This window comes from Protopterus annectens, chromosome 4.part0, assembly GCF_019279795.1.
Source record: "Protopterus annectens isolate FY-2018-M chromosome 4.part0, PAN1.0, whole genome shotgun sequence".
Classification (NCBI taxonomy): domain Eukaryota; kingdom Metazoa; phylum Chordata; order Ceratodontiformes; family Protopteridae; genus Protopterus; species Protopterus annectens.
The window spans coordinates 713,463,482-713,480,748 of NC_056733.1; the positions used below are offsets into that span (position 1 = coordinate 713,463,482).

The 17,267-nt window shown below is 41.2% G+C and overlaps 1 non-coding gene across 1 annotated transcript; it reads right to left on the bottom strand.

Moving 5' to 3' along the window:
- Window positions 1-15,932: 15,932 nt before the first annotated feature.
- On the bottom strand, window positions 15,933-16,046 carry TRNAL-CAA. Its single transcript has 2 exons — window positions 16,009-16,046; window positions 15,933-15,978 (listed from the first exon to the last, which is right to left on the bottom strand). It is a non-coding gene; the product is annotated as a tRNA-Leu (tRNA).
- Between the last annotated feature and the right edge of the window lie 1,221 nt (window positions 16,047-17,267).

Sequence of the window (17,267 nt, forward strand, 5' to 3'; positions counted from 1 at the left end):
TGTGGGGGAGTTTGGGGCAAGGATTTGACAGATTTGGAAGGGATAGGGGGTGAAATTTTCACCAGACCTATCTGCTAGCAGGTTTGCTATCTCTGTGGGGTCAGTGCGTGTGATACCATTGGTCAGTAGTGCTGCACTTGCTTGGTCCTACCTTTTAGGCTATGTACGTAGCTGTAAAAGGCCTTATGATTATCCTTGGCTATGCTAGCTAAGTTTTTCTAAAAGAGGCCCTTAGAGGATTTGACAAATTGTCTTATTTGGCTGTTGAGACTAAGGAGGGTGCTTTTCCATTGCTGGGGTCTCGCCTTTGTTTTCATGGACAGTAACTTTTTGCATTTATTGTAAAGTTTGTTGATGATGGTTGCCCACAATGGTGGCTTGCTTTTACTTGGGGCTCTGGCTTTAATTCATTCTGGTACAGCCAAGTCTATACACTTATCCAAGTGATTGTACAGGGCTATATTTATGCTTCCCATTTCCAGATGGGGGTTTAGCTTGGAATGCATTTATACCTTCACATAGGAGGGTATTGTTTGCCTTGGTGAAGTTTTTTAGTCTAATTTCACCCTTTCAGAGTTCTGGTGTTACTGTCAGCTTGAAGGTGACTGATTTTTGGTCATGTTTAACTAATGAGGGTCTGACAGTTGCAATAGTGCATTTGTTTGACAAGTTAGTGAGGACCAGATCAGTATGTTTGTTCATCTTGTCAGGGTATGAACAATTTGTTCCAGGGCATTTGAGTTAACAAAGTCAAGGAACTTTTGCACTAGCAGTTTCAGGCTAGAGTAGGTTTCCAAGTTGATGGTGGGATAATTGAAATCTCCTATAACCAGAGTGTTTGATAATATTTGAATTCCCTCCAGTTTGGTCTAGTAGGCTTCATGCACGTCATGACCCATGGAGGGGGATCTATAACTGGCTATGACTTGAATGGGGGTCTTAACCACCGTAACCTGAACTTGGAGTAACTCCATAGAGTTGTTTAGTCAACAAGACGGAAGGTCAATTTATCTCTAATATAGATAGAAACACCACCTCCTTTGGTTCTCACATGTTCATTTTGCAGTTTGAAGGTGTGGAAGGCATTGTAGCCTTGCAAGGCCGGGGTACTCTCTAAGGCTTTGAACCAGGTTTCTGTGACTGCATAGACATCTACATCTTCCAGTGATAGAAGTGTTTTCAGGGTGGGCAGTTTTTGGTTTAAGCTCCTAGCATTTAGCAGCATGACCCTTATTTTGTTGTGATTGGCAAATTTCACTTCAGTAAATTTGTTTTTAAGACTTTACTTCCTTTCTGTCTCCTACAGTAGGTCTGTACTCATGTTCTATCTTTATTATGCAAATGTAGAGGTTTATATTAAGCAATTTTAGCATGTACTGTGACTGTTTGTTTTCTGCCTTTGGCCAATAAAACTTGATTTTTTAAGCAGCCTTGTAAAAAGACAATCTATCAATCACTCAATCAGTTAGGTCCCCACATCTATCTTGCAGGACCATCCAAAAGATATTGTAGAAAAGCACACGGCTTTTGCATCTATAAGAAAAAGTTTCTGGCAAAAGAATATTCCTTAAATTCTTTGTCCAGCATTCCTAGAAACTTCTTATGCAGATATGAAATTATTATTCAAGTTTCCGCAAGAGATAAATGCAGATTTTTTTCCCCATGAAGAACACAGCTTTAAAACAATGCAACACATAGTGAAAAGAATGCAGAGATACAAAAAAACTCTAAAAATGCTGAATATGTAGCAACACAGAACATTTCTTAGCAATTTAGCATTCTCGTTTTACTTTCATTTGAGTTAAGGCCATGGTGACCATCCAGTGGCTAACTATGGAAAAGCTTTGGAACTCGTAGGAGCTGGATTGCCACCTTGTCTGAGGACAGTAGCTGCAACGGCAAAACTGGTCAAACTGCATTCCCTCTGAAGCTAGAAATTTCATGAACAGTATCAGTGTCACAATTAGTAGCTATTTCATTGTAGAAAAGGACCAGGCATCTGTCCACCAGCAAACTTAACAAGTAAAAGTTAATGATTCAAACTGTAATTGGCATAATCCTAAAAAGATGTCCAGTTTTTAATCTAAATTCATTGTTGTCATGTGAAAATAAAAAAAGAGTTGTTGATTGTGATTGTTTGTAGACCTCTATGGCAAGTCTAGATCTGATCTAATGGATATCCCCCTTGAGGATGTGGACTTACTAAACTGTTTGCTGATGACTCCTGTTATGCAAAATAAACATGCTATAGGTTCATAGGTAGGTATTGGCCTAAGGGCCTAAGTAAGCCTAGCCAACAAGGTTCCCTGGCTTACACCACCCAAGAAAGTTATTTTCCTGTGTGCCTGTTGAGCAGAGCCACAGAAGTTATCTCTGGGGTGTATTCCCTATTTCCCATCCACTCATCAAGATTTTTCTTGAAGACTGCTAATGAGAAACTTTGCTTGACATAGATAGGTAGGGACAGGAATCTATTCCTCCAGCATGTCCTGTTTATTGTGGGGACAAGGTTTAGGTCCCTAGAGTGTCTAGCTCAGAGGGATTGAGATTTCTTTGGGTGTAGCATGTCCAGCAACTCTGGGTTTGACATTGCTTTATATGTTAGGCAGAGATCACCTCAGAGTAGGCGATATGCTACAGAGTAAAGCTGGAGTTTTTTGAGATGGTCAGTGTAGGGCATCTGTTTGAGACCAGTAATCCTCTTTGTGAGGTACTACTGTGGCCTTTCCAGCTGCTGCAGATGTCTTGTGAGGTACATTCTAAAAGGGGCATCGTACTCTATAATTGGTCTAATGAGTGTCGAGTAGAGGGGAACAATGACCTCTTTTTTCTGAATGAGAACCCTTTTGTGATGAGGTGTGCCATGCAGAAGGATTTTCTGACTACTGTGGCAATGTGATTATCAAAGGAGAGACTACTGTCCACCTGGGTCCCAAGGTCTCTTATCACACATTCCATGTTAAGTAGACTGCCGCCTATGCGGTAGTTCATGGGTACAGAGTTTTTACCAAAGGGGATGACAACAGACCTCCCAACCGTTCCGAATTACTCGGTTTTTACCGAGTTTTGGGGTCCAAATGAAGGGGTGCCACGATTCCCGAGTGGCACCCCTTCATTTCCGATTTTTCTTTTCTTTTTTTTAAATATTCGCGCTGTCGGTGCTGACGTCATCCCGTGCGCGATGACGTCAGCACCATCAGGCTACCAGCCAGTCGGAATTGAGCCCAAGGAGCTCGCATCATTTCCGGCTGGCGGTTAAGTTATCGGCGGGAATGCGTGTCAGACTAATGGCAGCACAAAGTGGCCAGAGATATGGCAGTGGCGGACGGTTATGTGAGACTAGTGGCCGGGGATCATTAATGGCAGGCTTGGCAGCATAACAACGTCGACGGTCTGGGACAAACGGATTAATAGCGGTAGCAGGCTGGGGGATACAGCGCGAGCCCTGAAATGGAACCGGGATTAATGGCGGCAACAGAAGAGGCCAAGCACTACTCAGGGTAGGTGAGAGAGTGTGTGTGTGTTAACAGAGTGATCAGTGAATTGGAAAAACCTGTTATAACATTCAAAACTTTTTTTGTAGAATGGTTTTGCTCCCCTGAGCCCCAAGCCTCTGTTTATATAATATACTATCTCCAAGACTGTTGCACCTTAAAGAAAGAGGGATACCCTGAAAAAACAGTATATCTCAGACTTGGTATGTATCTCCTTTACTCACATCTAAGGATAGGACTGGAGTAATGATTCTCAGTTTCAAAGTGCACCCAACAAAGGATGTGACCTAACAGTTTCATTTCCTGATCTTAAGTAGTAGCTTTACGTTTCAGCAGAATCTTTTTCTGTCCTTTCATACTGTTTGCTGTAGCATTTCATCTTGACTTGCCTACCAGATCTGCAAAAGTTTATCAGATTTTAAACATATTCAGAACTAAAGCCACAGAATTACCTGTTTAAGGTTTTAGATTCTGTTATACCCAAAAACTCATCACCTTCAGCAATAGTGGTGGATCTGGATCTTAACCATGTGCTTATCTAACATATAGTAGATACTCAGACATTAGTTAATTGCAGTTTAATCTTAACTGATATTAAACTGCATGTAGTTTTGATTGTTTAATAAATCATTTTGGTATTTAATTTCAATATGTTAGGATCCAGGTAATCTACTAGTTTTGTTTACTAGTATGCTTTGCTACTGATTCTGTACTATGTTACCTTAGAGCATGTATTGAGAAGTTTGACCTCTTCCATATGTGGGGGTGGGGGTGGCAAAGCCCTACCTAAACCCATTGTTTACTTTAGTTGTTTTATATTTATATCACTATTATATGTATCTTTTTCTCATTGGAAGCAAGGATGCAGTAATGCTAACCAATAATGAATGATGGCTGAAATGAAAGTTGATTCTTAATTGAAATAAACCGTTGGACCACAACCAGAAACCTTTTCACATCTTTCTGACCAGACAATGCATTGTATAGAGGTCTGTACACTGTTTTGTACATAAGTTTAAACCTATCACTATGTTTAATGTTGGCGTTGTGATTAGTTTTATTGTAAAACACATATTGCGGTCATGTGTTTTTGCTAAGGTGATATTGTACATTTGTTATCAGGTTGGCCAGATGCATTTTCTTTGGATGTGGTGTGGATTTCAATGCTGTTTCAAGGGCAAAGTTTAATGTCAAGCCTATTTTCATTGTGAGACAGTATTGTTTTGTTTACCAGATGATGTCTTTTAGTGTTTTTGCATTGTTGTGCTGTAAAATGTAAAAATAAAATTCAAATCATTGTAGAAGTAAAGCAGTATGCATACATTAGTGTTTATGGTAAATGGGGCAAAATAGCCAGGTAACAGGACACTGGAATGGCTGCAGGGGGGCTCTGGTCTGGTGCCTTATTTTGGTTGTCCTTCAATTTGCGTTCGAAAGTTGGTATCCCACAATTCCGTTGGAGTGGGTGGGGTTACGTAATTATGTATGCAAATTAGATGTTAATCAGCGTACAGATTTGTACCTATTTTTCATGGGCCTTGTCCAGATTTTTGATGTTTCCAGGTTGAGAGGTATGGATGATAATGCACTTTTTGGCATTGAGCTTGAGGCCATGGCTTTGACACCAGGCATCTGTCTCACTGAGGCCCTTCTGTAGGCTCTCCACATCATTTGGGGACTTGACTATGGCTCCTGGTTTGCAGTCATCTGCGAACTTCATTAGACAAAGGCCTTCTGTGTTAGCCTGTACTTCAGAGAAGTAGATACCAAATAGGAGAGGTCCCAGGACTGAACCTTGTGGTACTCCACTTGTCACTGGTTTGAAGTCAGATTTGGAGTCTGCAACTTTTGCAGTGTGGGTTCTGTCAGACAGCCAGTTGACAACCCATCTTGTGACATAGGGATTTATACCTAGTTTAGTAAGTTTAGCTATAATTCCAGAATGGGGGATGGTGTCAAAAGCCTTGGCGAGGTCAGGATAGGCTGTGTGAACCATCTTACTCTCGTCTATGGCTTTGGAGACTGTCTCAAAGAAGTCACTCAGGTTCAGGAGGCATGATCTGCCTTTCACAAACCCGAACTGGGTGGGGTCAAGAGTTTTGAGGTTACCAATGTCCTTGCTCCATGATGATACATTCATGGCCTTACAGACCAGGCTTATCAGGCTAATAGGGCGATAGTTCCTGGGATCAGTGGTGGCTCCCACTTTGTGGAATGGGATAACTGTTGCTGTGCGCCATTCAGTGGGCACAAAGCCTGACGTGAGGCTATGATTGAACATGGTGCTTAGGTGGGAAGCCAGTTCGTTCTGAAATTCGTGTAAAACGCAGCCTGGGATATTGTCCGGTCCTATGGATGCTGTGTTTTGGCTTTGGAGAGTGCAGCTTTTACCTGGGTAGTTGTGATTACATGGACTCTGCATTCTTCCTGTGTAGATATGGGCCCTTTGGGGGTGAGAGAGGGGTAAAGTTAGCAATGAACCTATCTGCCAGGATGCTGGCAGTATCAGTTGGTTCTGTCATTTTCAAGCCATTGTGCTGTAACTCAGAGCAAATCTGGGTGTTGCCATTGAGATTCTTGACATAACTATAGAATGCTTTGTGGTTGTCCATAGAATCAGTGATTTTGTTTTCGTAGCTAGCTTTGAAGGATCTTATAAGGGATCTCAGCTTCTTACTGAGGCTGACCAGGGAGCTCCTCCACTCATGGGATTTTACTCTCTTTTGCAACAGTTTCTTCCTTCTGTTGTAGAATTTGTTTATGGCAGGGGGCAACCAGATTGGCTTCCTTTTTTTGGAGGATAGCGTCTTGGTTCTGTTTGGGATATTACGATCCATGCACTCGTGTAAGTGCTTATAGACTGCATTTGTGTAGGATTCAGCAGTCGTAACTGTATTGTCCATCTGCACGGGTATCATGAAGTTCGCCACTTCTATCCTAAGAAGCATGAAGTTGGCTTTGGAGAAATTTTTTATCGTGGTTTCCTTAATGGGGGGTGGGGGCGGGATATGGATATCTAGAGCGATTAGCTTATGGTTGGATCTGACCAATGAGGAGTTGACTTCCGGTGTGGAACACCGGTCACTCATGTTGGTAATGACTACGTCTAGGATATTGTTGCCCCTGGTAGGGGTGTGAATAAGTTGATCCAGGGCATTGGAATTTATGAATTCCAGAAAGTGTTGAGCGAAGGAGTTTGTACATGAGTAGTTTTCCAAGTTACTCAGGGCTAGAGTCATACCTGCCTGAGCTACAAGATCGGAGAGCTCTTCCATGTCTCTTTTCATGTACTCCAGGGAGGTACGTCTGTAACAGATGTATGTACAGTATGCACAAAACATAAATTCCTGGAGAAATATGTTGATTACAAGCAATGAAATCAGCACCAATAGCTGAGTTGGTAGCTCGAGCTAGAGGTTTTCAGACAGTAATAGAAAAAAAAAAAACACACGTAGCAGAGTTGATAGCACTTGCTAGAGGTTGTTGACAAACTGTTACAGAAAAAAAAAATTAATATATAAAGTGACAGCAGCACCGCATATAGTGTGTCCCATAACTTTTACCAGCTTTGGGCACAGAGTACTTTTAATCAAATGATGGGCCAATTAAAAATGAAAAAAAAAAGCTGTTGCTAACCTATTACAACCTGTTTCAACCACTGGGTAGTATGGCAATTGTCAATATGAAGGGTAACAGTACATTCATTAAAGGTGGTTCTCTTGTGGACAGGGCAGCAAAAAATGCTGCAAGAAAACAGTACAGAGCACAATTTCTCCGCTGCCCCACATACCTCTCAAGCGTCCAGATTTATGCCTAATATTTTTGGTCTGCTCCACATAAAACTTGTGGTTTTCGGGCACACAATGAGGACTGAAGACACTAAATAATGACATATATTTGAAGTTCAGACTTTATATCCTTCAGAAATTGCATGATAACACATATCCTGTTATTCTAGCAACTTTCTAAGTTTATAAGAACAATATTTACAATCAGGCCCTGTTTTGGGGCATTTGTTTACCCTTTATTTTACACTTTTTCCAGATATCTTGCGCTAAGAGATTAAGAGATATGCCTGCCCCTATTAAGAGAAATGCATCTTTTTAAAAAAAAAAACAGGGAAATTTACATTGATGCAACTGTGGTGAAAGAAGCTTCTGAGAGAAAAATCAGTTGATTTTGTCAGACTCACCTTTGGCATTATTCAGATGGTACCATGGCAATGTACTTTGCTCACATGTATCATGGAATATCACATGCAAAGAATAAAGATAACATGCATAATAAATAGAACATGGTGTGCTCCAGAATTTTCCTTAGTTACTGACCAGCATTGTTTAGGCTTCGGTGGCCAGAAGCTTATCGTTTAGACTACTGGGGCCTAATAGTAATAGCTTATATTGTCAAAATATAATACAGGTAAAAACATTTTCTGTTTGTTTCACAAGTTTTATGAAACCACATGCTTCTGATATTTGTGTTTTAGTATATCAATAATCAATGTAATCCACAAGAAAGAATTCATATATATATATATATATATATATATATATATATATATATATATATATATATATATATATATATGGGTCTATATTATAACATCAAAGTCTTACAACTTTGAATGTTATAATATCAAACTCAGTAGAGCAAACACTGGAAATAGTGAAGCGGCAGAACACCGAATACTTTCCTAGGGACAGTACTCAGTAGGCCGTTTCTGCAGCTTCGCTATTTCCTCGACTGTGGAGCGAAGGTTACGAACCGGGTTAAGGTAAGTGTGCGAATGAAGGTGAGTGTGTGATTAGTCATGGGTTAGGCGAGTTAGGGTTAGGGCGCAGGTCAGGTAAGTGTTCGATTGTGTGGACGTGAGGGTTAGGGTGGGGTAGGTGAGTTAGGGTTAGGGAGCGGGTAAGGTGAGTGTGCGATAGTGACGGACCTTAGGGTTAGGGTTGGGTTAAGGCAAGTGGATAGCTAGTGGTGTATGTATGGTTTGGTGTAGGGTTTTGTGAAGTGTGTGTGTGTCTGTGTGTGTGTGTGTGTGTGTGTGTGTGTGTGTGTGTGTGTGTGTGTGTGTGTGTGTGTGTGTGTGCATGTGTGTGGATTATTTATTTTGGTGTGCTTGTGTTGTGTGTATGTTTGTCGGAACAGCAAATTTTTTCCCTGGGAAAAAATTTGCTATTCTGACAGTTCGGTTTTCTGTTGTTTCGCTCTACTGGGTTTGATATTATAACATTCGAAGTTGTAAGACTTCGATGTTATAATATAGACCCATATATATATATATATATATATATATGTATATGGATATATGGATCTACTGCTTTTAGTCGAATTACAGTTGGTCAAAAATGATTTCAGGCTGCCCACTTCACTGAAAATGCATTTCAATGAAAACCCATTTGGCCGAATTCTATTTGGCCGAAAATGGAATACAGCCCCTGCCCCACTGCAATGCGACCCTGGAGTGAGAATATAAAGTAAGGGGGTGTGGGGGGCACAGCCCCCCACATTGGGGGGGTGGGGGGCATAGCCCCCCCCACATAATTGCAATGTATGTACTATTATATACATGTGTATCCATTAAAAATACATTGAAACATACAACATCAGTAACAACTAGTTGCAAAATGTGGGGGTCTTTGCCCCCTCACACCCCCCAATGTGGGGGGCTGTGGCCCCCACCCCCCCTTACTTTATATTCTCACTCCAGGGTCACATTGCAGTGGGGGCAGGGGCTAAATTCCATTTTCGACTAAATGGAATTCGACCAAATGAGCTTTCAATCAAATGAGCTTTCCATGAAGTGGGCAGCCTGAAATCATTTTCGACCAAATGTAATTCGACTAAAAACAGTAGACCCATATACATATTATATATATATATATATCTATATATATCTATATATATATATATATATATATATTTTTATATATATATATATATATATATATATATATATATAAATATATATATATATATATATATATATTTTTATATATATACATATACATATATATATATATATATACACATATATATATATATATATACATATATATATATATATACACATATATATATATATATAGGTTCATAGGTTCATACTAGGCTATCTGCCCTAGGGCATTTATAAGGCTAGCCAGAGTGTGTTTGGCTTTCGCCACCCATTTTAAATTAATTTTGCTATGCCCTTTTTCGAGGTTAGTATACTATGCCTCTGTCTAACAGTGACACAGAAGTGATACCCGGGGTAAACCTACGATCTCCCATCCACTCATCAAGATTCCTCTTGAAGAGAGTCAATGAGGGACTCTGCCTAACCTGGACTGGGATTTTATTCCAGAGTGAAGGGAGCCTCTGGGTTATGAATCTGTCCCTCCAGCATGTCCTATTTATTTCAGTGCTGAGGTTCAAGTCTCTCGAGCGCGTAGCTCGATGGGATTTGGATTTTTTGAGGTGCAGGATGTCCATTAATTCCGGGTTGGACATGGCTTTATACGTCAGGCACAGATCGTCTCTGAGCAGGCGGTATGCCACTGAGTAGAGCTAGAGTTTCTTTAACCGGGCAACATATGGCATCTGTTTGAGCCCTTTGATCCTCTTGGTGAGGTACTTTTGGGGTCTTTCCAGTTACTGCAGGTGTCTGGTAAGGTACATCCCAAAAGGGGCATTGTACTCAATTATGGGCCTGATGAGGGATGAGTAAAGAGGCACGATGACCTCCCCTGACCTAGATGTGAATCCCTTCATGATTAGGTGGGCTATATAAAATGTTTTTCTAACCACTTTGGCCACGTGGTTGTCAAATGAGAGATTGTTATCAACTTGGGTCCCCAGATCCCTAATTACTTCTTCTGTACTTAATGGATTACCACCTATGTGGTAATTTGTGGGCACTTTTGTTTTTGCCAAAGGGGATGACTATACACTTTTTGGCATTTAGCTTGAGGCCATGGCTCTGGCACCAGTTGTCTGTTTCTATGAGGCCCTTTTGGAGGATGCTTGTGTCAGCTGGAGAGTCGATTATGGCACCCAGTTTGCAGTCATCTGCGAACTTGGTCAGCCACAGTCCTTCCGTGTTGGCCTGTACCTCTGAGGAAATATATACCGAACAAGAGAGGTCCCAGGACTGAGCCTTGTGGGATGCCACTTGTAACTGGTTTGGAGTCTGACATGGCTCCAGCAATTCTAACCATGTGAGTTCTGTCCTTGAGCCAGTTTGCAACCCATCTAGTGACATAGGGGTATATATTTAAGCTGGTGAGCTCATCTATAATGCCCGAGTGGGGTATTGTATCGAAGTCTTTTGCGAGGTCCAGGTAGGCTGTGTGGACCACCTTCCCCTCTTCAATGGCCTTGGTGACTGTTTCAAAGAAATCAACCAGGTTTAAGAGGCAGGATCTGCCCTTAACAAAGCCGAACTGGGTAGGATCCAGTGTCTGTAGGTCCCCAGTATCTTTATTTATGAGGTCTATGATGATCCTTTCCATAGCTTTGCAGACCAAGCTAGTCAGGCTTATGGGGCGATAGTTTCCAGGATCCGTTGAGGCACCACCTTTGTGGAGAGGGACCACTGTTGCTGTACGCCACTCTTTGGGTACATATCCTGTAGTAAGGCTGAGATTGAGCAGTAGTTTTATGTTTGGTTTTAGCTCTTCTTAGAATTCATGTAGGACGCAGCCCGGGACACCGTCTGGTCCCACTGATGCTGTTTTTAGCTTTGTAGAGGGCAGCTCTTACCTGAGCATCTGAGATGTCAGGGGGGCAGCACTCTGCTGAGACAGATATTTGCCCTTTTGGTGGGGAGTGAGGGGAGAAGTTTGCACTGAACTTGTCAGCTAGGATGTTGGCAATGTCTGTGGGTTTGGTGTATTTATTGTCATTTTGGACTAATTCTGAGCATATCTGGGAATTCCCACCCAGGTTCCTAACATAACTAAAGAAAGCCTTGTGATTATCCTTAGTGTCCTGTGCAATTTTTCTCTCGATGCTGGCCTTAGAATATTTTTATGAGTGCCCGTAGTTTTTTGCTAATACTGATCAGAGATGTCTTCCCTTTTTGGGATTTTGCTCTATCATGTAGTAGCTTCCTCCTTCTATTGTATAGTTTGTTTATGGCTGGGGTCCACCAGACAGGACGTCTGTCTTTGGAGGATTGGGTCTTGGTTTTATTTGGGATTGCATGATCCATGCATTCCTGAAGGTGTTCATAGAATGTGTTTATAACGGATTCTGCGGTCTGGACCGTATTTTCCACAGGCTCGGGGGCTTTGAAGGATTCCACCGTGGTTTTGAGGAGTGTGAAATTTGCTTTAGAGAAGTTTTTCACTGTGGTTTTCAGGGCAGGGGGTGGAGTCGGGATGTGAATATCCAGTGAGATTAGTTTATGGTCTGATCTTACCAGTGAGGGATACACTTCTGGTCTGGAGCATAGAGTCCCCATGTTGGTGATGATCAGGTCCAGTATGTTTTCCCCTCTTGTGGGAGTGGTAACAAGTTGTTCTATAGCATTTGAGTTTATAAATTCTAGGAACCTCTGGGCTAGGGTGTTGGAGCTAGAGTAATGCTCCCAGTCTATGTTTGGGTAGTTGAAGTCGCCCAATATAATGGTGTTTGGAGAGGCCTTCATATTTTCCAGTGTTCTCAGGAAGGCCGAGTGGGGTTCCTGGGTTTGGGAGGGTGGTCTGTAGCAGCTTATAAAGCAGAAGGCAGTTTTACCCACTGTTAGTTGCACATGGATAGTCTCTGATGCTTCGTGCTGTGCCACCAACCTGGAAGTGTGGGTATCTTTGACGACTATTGATACTCCCTCTCCTTTTGTGGTTCGGTCCAAGTTTTGGGGCCGAAAAGCATGGTATGAGGTATAACCTGGTAGTGCTGGGGTGCTCTCGGGAGCCTTGAACCAGGTTTCTGTTACTGCACAGATATTGATGTTCTCCATGCTAAGGAGAGTTTCGAGTGCGTGCATCTTGAGGTTTAGACTTCTGGCATTGAGTAGCATTACTCTTAGTTTCTTATCCCTTGTGATACCTATGGAGGTGGGTTTGTCTTTTGAGCCTTGCCTAAAAAAGGCACTATGGGGGTAGCAAGAGCCTTTGCCAATATCCAAAAGCCCAGGGGAGACAGGTGCAAGCTGTCCCTAGCGAAGCATCGTGGCTTGTCGAGCATGTCATCCCCTTTGAATGACACCAATACTTAAGCCAATTGTTGAAATTGATCATCTTGTCTTCATATTGTGGCATCATTCTTGGTGAGGGTAAGATGCCACTCAAGGTCAGGGTCATACCGGCCTGGGCTACATGCTCAGAGAGCTCCTCTATGTCTCTTTTCATGTAGTCCAGGGAGGTACGTCTCAGGTGATTCACACCAGCATGGACAATGACTGAGTCATATTTGTACTTGCCTTGGAGTGACCTAAGTGCTTGTGTTATGTGGCGGATCCTAGCGCCCAACAGGCAGCTCACCGTGACCTTCTCCTTGTTCAGCCTGGTGAGCGGGACGTCAGTGTGCCTGACGATAGAGTCACCTATTACAAGTGTATCTGGTGTGTTGTTTAGCCTTAATTGCTGTGACTGTTCGGCACACTGGCTTTGTGAGCTATGTATTGCACGTGTTTTGTTTTGGGGTAGCGGTTGCTTGGGTGTCTGCTTTGGAGGTCTCTGCTGCTTAAGCAGATTTTTATTTAGAGCCTCCGAGTATGTTTTTGTGTGTTTATGTGTTTGGTTTGCTGTCATGGTAGGTCTATGTGAGACTGGAATTGTAGTGAGTGTGGTTTCCTTCTCCTCCTGACTGGTTTTACCAATACTGAGTTGAGAGAGCTTAGCCTCCAGTATGGCTATATGGTTGCATCTCTCACTGTGTTGGAATTTGTTGGGAGGAGGAGAGGGATGTCTGTTTACATGAGGCAGTTGTAACATTGCCTCAAGATTCCCAGATTCACCAGCTGGACCGGAGAGGAGATTGACAACTGACCTATGGACATGCTAGAATAGTATTGGGAATTCCTTTATAATTGAAAAAAAAGGGTCAATGGGGAACAAGGTACTCAAGGGGTGTTTGTGAGGGTGTAGTGCTTTTAATTTTTTAGTGCTGACTTATATAATTGCTTTAGTGAGCAATTGCCAGGTAACTTAAATGCAATGTGTTACAGGTAACTTAAATGCAAAAACGACAAACACTAACTTTCTTTCAAGTGAAACAAGGAAATAAGTACAGTAAGCAATGCAGATATCACTAGGGATCCACAGAAGCGCTGAAAAGCCACGTTTTAGGTGGAATTAGCGTTTCAGGGAAATAACAAGCAAACAAACAACAAGCATACAAACAAAGCTAGATTCAGCAGGCCTGGATCTAGTCTATGCTACAGCAAACAAGGTGTACCAATTTCAGTAAGAAACAGTTCAGATATGCAGGCACTATAAGCCTTTAACTAGAAATTTCCAGCTCAGAAGGGCAGAGTCCAGCCTCTCCTCCCACAAGAGTGCAGACCACGAACCCTTTTAATGTAAAATAACTGGCCTGAAGCCCAAGTGCTTAAACCAGAATTAATACACTTTTAGAATAACAGACACTGAGCCCTCAATCAGCAGTTCCCAACTTAGAAGTATGTAAGTTACTTGTTCTGCCACTACATTGCAGACCACAAACCTTCTTAATGTAAAACAACTGGCCTGAAACCCAAGTGCTTAAACCAGAATTAATACACTTTTAGAATAACAGACACTGAGCTCTCAATCCGTTCGATTCTCAGGTAGAGCGTCTTCTGTGAGAAGACATGCATGAATGGGCATACCGTTGAAGGTTGTGCGTCAGGGCTGGCAACTCGGCACATAAAAATCCACTGCCAATCATTAGCGGACCGGAGTTCCGCTGTGGCGACCCCTAACCGGGAAAAGCTGTAAGACACAATGTATATATCTATAGCTGCAGTGTTGCTGATAGGAATCTCAGTTCTCAACCTCATTCTGTTTAGTCCTAGTCCTTATAACAAGGCCTCAACTGAGCAAACCCCACTGGTTTCTTAAAATGTGTAAGGCACTGCCCCTAAAGAAGTCGTCAATCAAAATCACACCTATTCCCCACAAGTCATAATGACCAGTCAATATTAGGAACAACAGGCATTTAGTGGAACCCAAGTACAGGTAGCTTGAATGGAGAAGCTTGTACTCTCATCAGAAGTAAGTACACTGAAAGCCCACTTCTAGGAGCCCATTGAAGTCCTTGTAGTACATTATATCAGTCATAACCCAGACAAAAGGGCTTTGTGGGCTTCTGCTCATTCTAGAGTTTACAGTATTGTCAGCACTCAGTGCAGCAGTTTTACTCTCTCTCTCTCTCTCTCTGTTAAAGAACATGATGTATAATTTACCTGTCCTGCCACCTGTTCTTGTTATTGTACATAAATATGAATCTGACTTTAAATATAAACATGCAAAAAATGTATTTATAATAAATGGCTTTATGTAAGATCATTTCCAGCTCTTCACTTCTCTTTGCTGCAGTTTTATGAATTTTATATAAAATATATAAATTTGGTATGTTTTTTTTTTACAGAACATTCCACAGACTCATCTTTTCAACACGTTTGTCTTTGCTTCACAGTTTACTGTCATAATGAATATTATTGTATAATAAATTTGAATTACATAGAAGGGAAGGGGGCATATTGTCACCTATATTATTTGCGTTTGCTAAAATGAATTTTTTGCCATTGCAGATATCTGAATATTGTTCAAATGTGTTGTATCTATACATTGTATAGAATATGTAAGTATATTTTAGTATGCAGGCACATTGTCATTAAACTGTATTACCATTTATAAACTATGGTATATTAGATTTCATATTCATTTTAATTCAATATTTATGAATGTACTTAACTATTATATGTCTGTCTGGTCTGCACAACAAATCCTATGTGGTCCAGATTATGATTGAGAAGGCTAAATGTAACCAGCTTACCTGTCTGTTTACACATGTATAAATAAAATAAAATTGGAGGATAAAATGCTTATATTGGGATTGACAATAAAGTGGGAAATAGCTACAAGAAAGACATAAGAAACTACATTGCTGCATTTCAAACTTTTACTGTGAAACGTGTTATAAACAGGTGAACAGTCATGTTCATGCTAGAAGTGCAAACGTACATAATTAATTGAAATGTTTAAATACATAAACTAAATGTGACTTCTTCTTTCGGCTGCTCCGTTAGGCGTCACCACAGCGGATCAACTGTTTCCATTTCTTCTATTTATGAATACAAGTTTATTTATATACAGGAAAACATACAGCACTTTGGTAAAAAACATAGAAACAAGATAATGCAGCTACCACAAGTAATGCATATAATTCGGTAAAAGATACAAATATAACAGGTTTATTTATATATGTATATATAACTTAATTTGCAATAATTAAGTGGCAAAAAAGTACTGTCAGAAGTGGGATTTGAACCCACGCCTCCATTCAGAGACCAGAATACCCATGTTAATGGAAGGAACTTGTACTCCTTGAGTCTGGCGCCTTAGACCACTCGGCCATCCTGACAGCTGTTTAAAACTGCTTCTGTCAGAGTACATGACTGTACTTTACAGAGTTCAGCTACACCATTATAATAATACTAATCAGAAGTGTTACACAAGAAAATAGTCAGTTGTTGCATTACGTTTTTGACAAAAGGGTGTTCTGCTAGGATTAAAAGTATTTCAGCCATTTCTCTCTCTTACAGGTAACTTAAATGCAAAAACGACAAACAGTAACTTTCTTTTAAGTGAAACAAGGAAATAAGTACAGTAAGCAATGCAGATATCACTAGGGATCCACAGAAGCGCTGAAAAGCCACGTTTTAGGTGGAATTAGCGTTTCAGGGAAATAACAAGCAAACAAACAACAAGCATACAAACAAAGCTAGATTCAGCAGGCCTGGATCTAGTCTATGCTACAGCAAACAAGGTGTACCAATTTCAGTAAGAAACAGTTCAGATATGCAGGCACTATAAGCCTTTAACTAGAAATTTCCAGCTCAGAAGGGCAGAGTCCAGCCTCTCCTCCCACAAGAGTGCAGACCACGAACCCTTTTAATGTAAAATAACTGGCCTGAAGCCCAAGTGCTTAAACCAGAATTAATACACTTTTAGAATAACAGACACTGAGCCCTCAATCAGCAGTTCCCAACTTAGAAGGATGTAAGTTACTTGTTCTGCCACTACATTGCAGACCACAAACCTTCTTAATGTAAAACAACTGGCCTGAAGCCCAAGTGCTTAAACCAGAATTAATACACTTTTAGAATAACAGACACTGAGCTCTCAATCCGTTCGATTCTCAGGTAGAGCGTCTTCTGTGAGAAGACATGCATGAATGGGCATACCTTCGTTAAAGGTTGTGCGTCAGGGCTGGCAACTCGGCACATAAAAATCCACTGCCAATCATTAGCGGACCGGAGTTCCGCTGTGGCGACCCCTAACCGGGAAAAGCTGTAAGACACAATGTATATATCTATAGCTGCAGTGTTGCTGATAGGAATCTCAGTTCTCAACCTCATTCTGTTTAGTCCTAGTCCTTATAACAAGGCCTCAACTGAGCAAACCCCACTGGTTTCTTAAAATGTGTAAGGCACTGCCCCTAAAGAAGTCGTCAATCAAAATCACACCTATTCCCCACAAGTCATAATGACCAGTCAATATTAGGAACAACAGGCATTTAGTGGAACCCAAGTACAGGTAGCTTGAATGGAGAAGCTTGTACTCTCATCAGAAGTAAGTACAC